The sequence below is a fragment of the Tarenaya hassleriana genome, unplaced genomic scaffold, assembly GCF_000463585.1.
Source record: "Tarenaya hassleriana unplaced genomic scaffold, ASM46358v1 Cleome6, whole genome shotgun sequence".
NCBI classification, from domain to species: Eukaryota; Viridiplantae; Streptophyta; class Magnoliopsida; order Brassicales; family Cleomaceae; genus Tarenaya; species Tarenaya hassleriana.
The window spans coordinates 1669979-1678267 of record NW_010968505.1 but is presented as its reverse complement, the minus strand read 5'-3'; the positions used below and the strand labels follow the sequence as shown (position 1 = coordinate 1678267).

General features: G+C 36.7%; 1 pseudogene; it reads right to left on the bottom strand.

The window, feature by feature from the left end:
* Positions 1-2995: 2995 nt before the first annotated feature.
* Positions 2996-7528, bottom strand: LOC104799030 (annotated as a pseudogene).
* Positions 7529-8289: the final 761 nt, after the last annotated feature.

The following is an 8289-nucleotide window of genomic DNA, read 5'->3' as shown; positions in this document are numbered from 1 at the left end:
ATTAGAAAAAATAGTATAATGATATTGTTTTATAATCATAGTATATAAAAAAACGAAATATGCATGTATTTTAATGTTATTTTTATAAGATAATTGTTTGAATTTTTCATCGTTTTTTTGTTTGGATAAACCGAACCGAACCCGAATCCGAACCGATTAAAATAATATACCCGATTGGATATGAATATTTCGAATCTAAAATACCCGAACCCGAAAAAACCGAATCCGATTAAACCGAACCCGACCGATCGCCCACCCTAGATGTGACAATGGTGATGCGTTGCTCAACTTGCTTTTAGCCTGGGCACTTATTGGGCTTTTGTTGGGCTTCAGATATGTCCGAATTTGACTTTTAATTAAATGCCTTTTTTCTTGCATCCTCTGTCGAAAAACAACATCAGTTTCCTGGTTTTGAGATTTTTGTAAATATCAGAAATCTGTTTCGGGACAACCAGAGAAGTGGAGCATTCAGGGCTTGACTGCCAACTATCCAAGAGTTAGCATTAAGTGTCAACCTCTTTGTTCCAAAATCTTAAAAAAAAAAGAGAGATTCTTGCATGAGATTTCAAAAACAAAATAGACGGAAACAATCAACTAGCTTGATCTTCTTGACGAAATGCGACGATGCTTCCATGTTTTACGTTCGAAAACGATAAGCTGACCCCCTTATTCAAAGAGTTTGTGAGCCGAATAACCAAGTGATTTCAAATACAATTCACTGTGAAGCATCTTACGTACCTTATGAGAATCAATTTCGGACATAAATTCCTTCATGAACAAGAGCAATCCTTTACTAAGAACAGTATGGTTTCCTGCAAAACTTCACCAAATCACTAAAAATAAGGACTATAGCTTGCACTTTTAGGACAGTACATAAAGATGGGTAGCTCTAACAACTGAATCTAAGATTTGTTCAAAGCAAATGAATTCCTTGTCAGTCGTTTATTTGATCTGCTTCAACGCTTTCACTTTCTATGTTTGCTCCTTCAAGCTCTGATCAAAGTCTAGATCGGCTTCTTCAATCTAACCACTAGATTTTCTGTATAGAAAATTCTCCAAGAATCAGGAGAATCGTTATCAGGTTGTCAAGTAAAATAAGATCGGATGATGGAAAATCAACGCCTCAATCCTAAATTATCCGACCGCTGAGACCAAAATGCTGAAACATCCATCCGAGTTTTTCAAGTTTGGGCTTCTGCTCTACCGATTCTTCAACGTTTACCAATCAGACACCTCGAGAAACAAACAGGGAGAAACAAGCGGAATATCTTACTTACCTCCTCCATATTTCGCAGAAGGCAAAGTCGCTGATCAGAGACAGAAGCTGCTGCTGCTGCGTATCACTTCCCGCCATAAAATTTCTGTCGATCCTCTGTTTTTTCTTCTCTCCATTGGTCCAACAATGGATTTTGAATTTTGAAATCGTTTACAAGTTTCAGATGGCAATATAGCACAAATACCCTTACTTTGCTACATAGACTTCACGGACTACCCTCCCAAACCCTAAAATTTTGGAAAAAAAATAAAAGGAACAAAAGACATAATTAACCCTCTCACAAAAGTAACGTGATATTCCTCTCTTCATTTTGAATTCATCTCTCTCGTTTTCATTCTTTGATAACTCTTCATTTCTTTCTTAACTTTCTCTCTCTACTCTTATATTTCTCTCAACTCTTTCATTTTCTCTCTTCTCATTTCATTTTTATACATAGAAAAACAAACGAAAAATGGTTATTTCGTTGAGCATATCCTCACCGACGACCTCATATCTTCTTCTTGAGTCGGTCTAAGACAGAACAAATGACAAAAACTGAAGGTAAGTTCATTAATACAAGAGATTGGTTCGATGCATAAACTTTGTGTTTTGGGTTTGAGTTTTATGATTTTTAGAGTGAATCGTGTATTTTTTTCATGAAAATGAGATAGATGCATAGCAAATCTGTCGAAGAATATGCAAGAGGCGCATATTTAATGCCAAATAAATGTTTGGAGCAATAATGGAACAGATTGACAAAGGTACGTTACATTGGTTACACCGTCTAAAATTTAATTTTGGTCACACTGGTCACACTAGTCACATTGGTCACACTGGTCACACTGGTCACACCGTTCAAAATTTAGTTTTGGTCACACTAGTCATATTAGTCATATTGGTCACACTAGTTACACTAGTCACATTGGTCACACCGTTCAAAATTTAATTTTGGTCATACTGGTCACACCGTTCAAAATTTAGTTTTGGTCACACTGGTCACACTGGTCACACTGGTCACGCCGTTCAAAATTTAGTTTTGGTCACACTGGTCACACTGGTCACATTAGTCACACTGGTCACTTGGGCACACTGGTCACACTGGTCACACCGAAAAATTTTAAAATTCACGCGAAAAATTTAATTTTTTGTAGCGGAGGGAGTTTTAAAATTTTTAAAATATTTAAATTTTTTCATAGGGAACCGAAAACTGTTTTCTCTCTCTTCTGTTTCTGTCATTGGGACCCACGCCAATGGATATTATGGGAATAACATAATTATAAGGGTATATTTTGAACTAACTTTTTATTTTTATTTTTGCAGGGGTATGTCTTGAAGTCTTTGTAGCATAATAGGGGTATTTTTGATAAAAGCCCGTTTCAGATTCGTCCTAATGGGCTGTAAGACCCATTATAAATGGCCATGGGCCCAAGGGCGATCGATGTAAAATCCCCCTCTCTTGACTTGTGCTCCATCCGACCAGACCGCAATTTCTACCGAAACTGACGGTAAAAGGGTTATGATCAATCTCTCTCTTTAGGCAAAATGTTCATATAAAAAAGTTGACTTAGGTTTTAGAATTATATATTACACAAAGTTACATATATATATTTTTTTGTATAGAAACTTTGATAATAGATAAAGCACATTTACACAAAAAAAAACTTTGATAATAGATAAATAAGCTGAATATAGACGTACACTTCATAACCTATACATGCAAAAAAAAAAAAAAAAAACCAATGAAAAAACGTCATATTTGACTATATAACTTTAAATCAAGTGTTCCATCAAACGTGACGAGTGATCTTGAGGGCAACCCCGTATTGTGGCTCCACTATCATTCTGAATACAGGAGAGTGCCGATAATTGGGGGAAAGCGTGAAATCAAACTTGGAGACCAAGAGAGAGATCATAAGCTTGAGCTCTACCATGGCTAGATTTTTTCCTAGACAAATCCGTGTTCCGAGGCCGAATGGGACGTAGGCCTGAGGGTATTTGCAGGCTCTAGAGACGCCTTTGCAAAACCTCTCGGGCCGAAACTCGTTCGCATCGTCTCCCCATATCTCGGGGTCTCTGTGAAGGGTCGGGATCAAAGTCCACAAGCACACTCCCTTTGGAATGGAAAGGCTTCCGAGTCTTATTTCCGCAAAGGCTTCTCTTGAAACGAACGCTGCCGTTGGATATAGTCTTAGCGTTTCTCGGACCACCATTGTCACCTGTTAGTCAAATAACACATATATAAGATCATATTTGCAAACAATCGCATAGATTTTTTGTGTGTGTGATGTATAACGTGTCAAGATTCAGAGAAAACCTTGTGTATTGTTGATAATTGGATGAATTTAAATATACAACATAGTTTTATATGGTTAGAATCTTTAATACGATAGAGAATAGATAAACTCAAATCAAAATAGAAAACACACTATTATCTAAACTTTATATCTCCCAATATAATGCAACATGTTTTGTGTACGATACCGTTTTTAGTTGGGAGAGAGTGTCTGCGTCCGGAATACCGTCTCGACAGAATTCGAAAAGCTCTTGTCGGATACGAGTTTGCCAAGATGGGTTCAGAGCCAAAAGCATCAGACACCATGCAGCTGAAACAGCGGTCGTCTCGTGCCCTGCAAAGTAAATGGTCTTACAATTGTCGACCACGAAACGCTTGTACGACCCTGCAATATCGCTGTCACGACTGCTCTTAGCCCCGTCGAGTATTAATTGCATGAGATCCTTCTCGTGCACGTAACGTACTTCTCTCTCCTGAACGGTTTCCCATATTAGCGACTCCACTTCCTTTTGGAGCACTCCGATCTTGCCCCACTTCATCTTTTCAGACAATATGTCACTACAACATCGAAATTAATAGACAATGTATCGCATTATTAACCATGAACCATGAACCAGACGATGAATATATAACATGACTGAACCCTTTTTAACAATCCTAAACTCCATTAAACGATGTAAAGTTTCATCGAATTATGATATGGTAAGGCTAAAACATCAAAGTTGGCATACGAAAATATATTATGGCGATTACCTGAAACCGGTTGGACGGAAGAGGACACCTTGTAGGCTGACGAGCTTTTGGAGAGACCTGATTTTCTCGAAAATCTCTTTGCCTCTCGCGAAAGAGCTGCCAAAACAAGCTCTCGCTATAATATCGGCTGACAGGGCTCTAAGCTCATCATCTACTCGTATCTCCAATTCTTCTCTTGCAGTGGTCTCCTCCCATCTTTTCACCAATGGCATCGTCGATTCTACTATGAGCCCTACCATTCCCTTCACACATTGAAATAAAGAAAATTAAATAAACGACAAAAAATATGAATATGTTTAACAAAAAAAAAAAATATGAATGTAGACAATTCTTATAATATTTGGTTTGATGCATATTGTTTTGGGGAGCTTGCATATGCTTAAGGGCATAAATTTATTAGTTATTTGTTTATTTATATTAGACCTTGATTTTGTTCATGAAGAACTCGGGTGCGATGATGCCGCGCTGATGGGCCCAGTGAGGCCCATTAGAGGTGATGACTCCTCGGCCCAATAAAGGCCCAAGTTTCTTGATGGTGTAATCGACCCTCCCGAGGGTGAGTGCGTTGGCCTGGTTCAGCTCCTTCACCAGCTCCGGGTCGTTCACGTACAAGTGTTGAGTGCCCCCCGTCGAGTACGTGTACACCCTCCCTTCATATTTTATAATTTATAACACAAAAGGAACAAAGCAAAACCATTGTTTAATATGAGCAGCGACAGTTATTTATATAAAATTATTATTAAGATCGATACACTTGCCTGACAATATATCACCTGAGCTCACCTGAGTTTGTTCACATTTAACGCTCGTGAACTGAACGTGAACTACACTATTTGTCCTTGTCTGGACATGCAAGCATGGACAGTAACCGAGGAATCCGGTAGTAGTAATATATTGTATACATGTATATATGATCATATATACGTACGTATACACACGTATTACGCAGAAAAATGATAATTATACGTGTGTATGCGTGGCATGACACGTGTGAGCATCGAATCATGACGTGCTTTGGACCGACTTCATCAGAGTTTTTTCTATAATATTTTGCTTTAAAAGAAAAAGAACAAGACGCAATAACTGCAGGTTTGGCATTTTTTCACCATCCCGTGAAATAGTTCAGAAGAATATTCGAAAAGATTCTTTGTTACCTAGGGTTTTTTTAGGTCTCCCACATGCATGCATGTTATCCAAAATATTTATATTTTTGACTATATGGCGTTTAGACACGCCATTTCTCTTGCTATTACGAAGTAACTATTGTCACACACTCAACATGTGTTACATATCTATGTAAATAAAGATTTTTTTTGCTCAAGATTTGTAAGATTATATCTTCTTTCTTAATTTGTTTTTCAATACAATAGATTGTTACGTAAACTGTATCCTCTTTTTCATACCAAAAAAAAAAAGAAAAAAAAAAAAGAGGATACAGTTTTTTTTTTTGGGTGTTTCTTTAATTTTACTTTTTAAATTGTTTTGTAACGTTTTGGTCTCTTTTAGGTCTCATCTCTGACCATAGCTTTTAGACTCTTCATTTCTCTTGCTATTAATATCACACACTTACATGTATGTAAAAGGTTTAATTTCTTTATAAAAAAAGGTTTAATTTCCTCAAAAACCTATAGAATGACAAAAAGGGATTTTCTAATTTCCAGTTAATGTGAATATGCAAAAATTACATATATACACACGCATACACGCACTGACATGTACATATCAAATACAGCGGTAAAACTATAAACTTTGATTTGCCTAGTAAATTTTAATTTGCGTCGACGCGTATATTCTACGTGTCGTTAAGTTTCAGAAACACGTGTTAAATATTTTATTATTGTAAACCTTGTAGATATATTTAAAGTAGATCCTCTCTTCCTGTTTTGTTTACAACAGTTTGTTTGGCAAATTGTTTCCTCTTTCTATTTTGGGTGTTTCTTAAATTTCACAATTTAGATTGTCTTTTAACATTTGGCCTTTCCCTTTTTATGCTCTAAAATGGTTACTAAAAGTTCTTCCTCTTTTTATTTAGAATCTTTCTTTGTCATAATAAGCTCTTCAATCTTCTATTTTTTTTTGTTCTCAAAAGACAAAACCCTAAACCCTAACTTTCTTAATTCTTTTTTTTAAATATTAGCAAAATTAGGATTTTACAAATTTTATGAGATGATATGCCATGATCTCCCGGTGCTTCTATTATCAAAACTCCGCACACAAAATTTTTTGAAAGACAACAAACGATCACAACCACACACACACATATATGTGGAGCACCGGAGAATCAATTTAATTTCGATTAAATTAGAGGATTGACTCTAATGTTTTCACCCATAACAGGCATAGAAAAAATAAGAGAAATAGATTCGAGCTTATGTTGGTTAATAAAACTACTTTAAACTTTTTTTGGTAGACCCATATATAGTCACACAAAAAAAAAAAACAGATTGAAAAGAGTATGAGATTAAATTATACAGAAACAAACCGTATTGTCTTCGCCAGTGTTCGAAGTAGGGAACCGATGATGTCGGAAGTGGAGCCGGTGTTCTCCGACTTAATTTTCTTCATCTCGACCTGGTTGCCGAATAAGAACGACGGCGGAGGACCCCTCACCCCTTGTCTCTCCAGCCTCCGCCGCACGGCCACCGCTCGGACGTACGGCCCGAGCCCTAACCATATAACCCCTACGAATAATATCAAGCATATGCTTGATATCACCTCAACCATCAACACTTCCATTAATCTTTGCTCGTTTTTTGTTCGCTGTTTTGCAATTCTGTTTTTTTTTTGCTTGCGAAGTGATGTTTGAATATATATAATTTTATAAATATATATCATACCCATCCTGTCTATCTGTATGCATCGAGTCCATATGTCGGCCTGAGGCTTCTCTCGCCTTCGGTAATACTTATCCATGTGAATTAAGATTTTTTTTTGTTTGTGAGGCGGTGCTCTGTGGTTCACGTAGGTGCAGACAAGTGACACAAGGCTTCCGAAGTTGGCTGACGTTCATGTCTCTGGTCGAAGAAATGCATTTGAAGACAATTATTTATTTATTTTTATTTCATTTGGCCGTTATATTCAGTTATGTAATTTGTGGTGGTAACTTCTTTTACTAGTTTTATTATCTCGTACTCGGTCTCGTTTGTAACCGGATATTCGGGATCCGGATATCCGTGAGTCGGATATCCGAGAACCTGTGGGTGCCGGATAAAAATGTCCACCCCTATCTTATGGTATAAGTAATTGTTGGATGAAAAAAATTAGGAATCAGATAACTCTTCTACACATGTAGATCATTTTTGAAAAACGTTATTACATTCTGAATGACCAAACAAGTTTTCGTTATATGTTTTTGAGATAAAAGAAGAGAAATATAATTTTGAATTGCTCGTTAAAAATCACACACAGAAAAATCTGTAAAGAACAAGATGAATAAATGTTTTTGTGTAAGTTTTATAAGAACTCACAGAAAAACACTTACAAATCTTTAAAAAACTTTTAGATCTTGTTCTATTTCGCCCAGATCGTGGGCGAGTGGTCAAACTTGAGGTAGGATGTAACTCCACCTTGAGGTTGAGTGTTCGATTCCTGGCTGATGGGGAGGGAGTTAATTTCTGGGTTTATATGATCCATATACAAAGGTTGTTACCGGGCCGGAGGTTTACCTAGTCAGCGCGCCCGAAGGGTAGCAGTTAGGGATCCTCCGTTATAAAAAAAAAACATTAAAAAAGTTCGAAAACTTGTTAATTAGTTTTTTTTTTTACCGGTTGCGATATTTCATGACACCCGATGTACAGTTCGAACGACAATCGATTGATCGATCGTCCAAGAACAATCAAATGATAGTCTTTCTCAGAGAAAACAATTGATCGATTATTTTGATACCGATCTATCAAGTTCTCTGACACATATAAATTTGTGAAGAACAAGATGAACAAATGTTTTTGTGTAAGTTTTACAAGAACTCACACAAAAACACTCACAAATC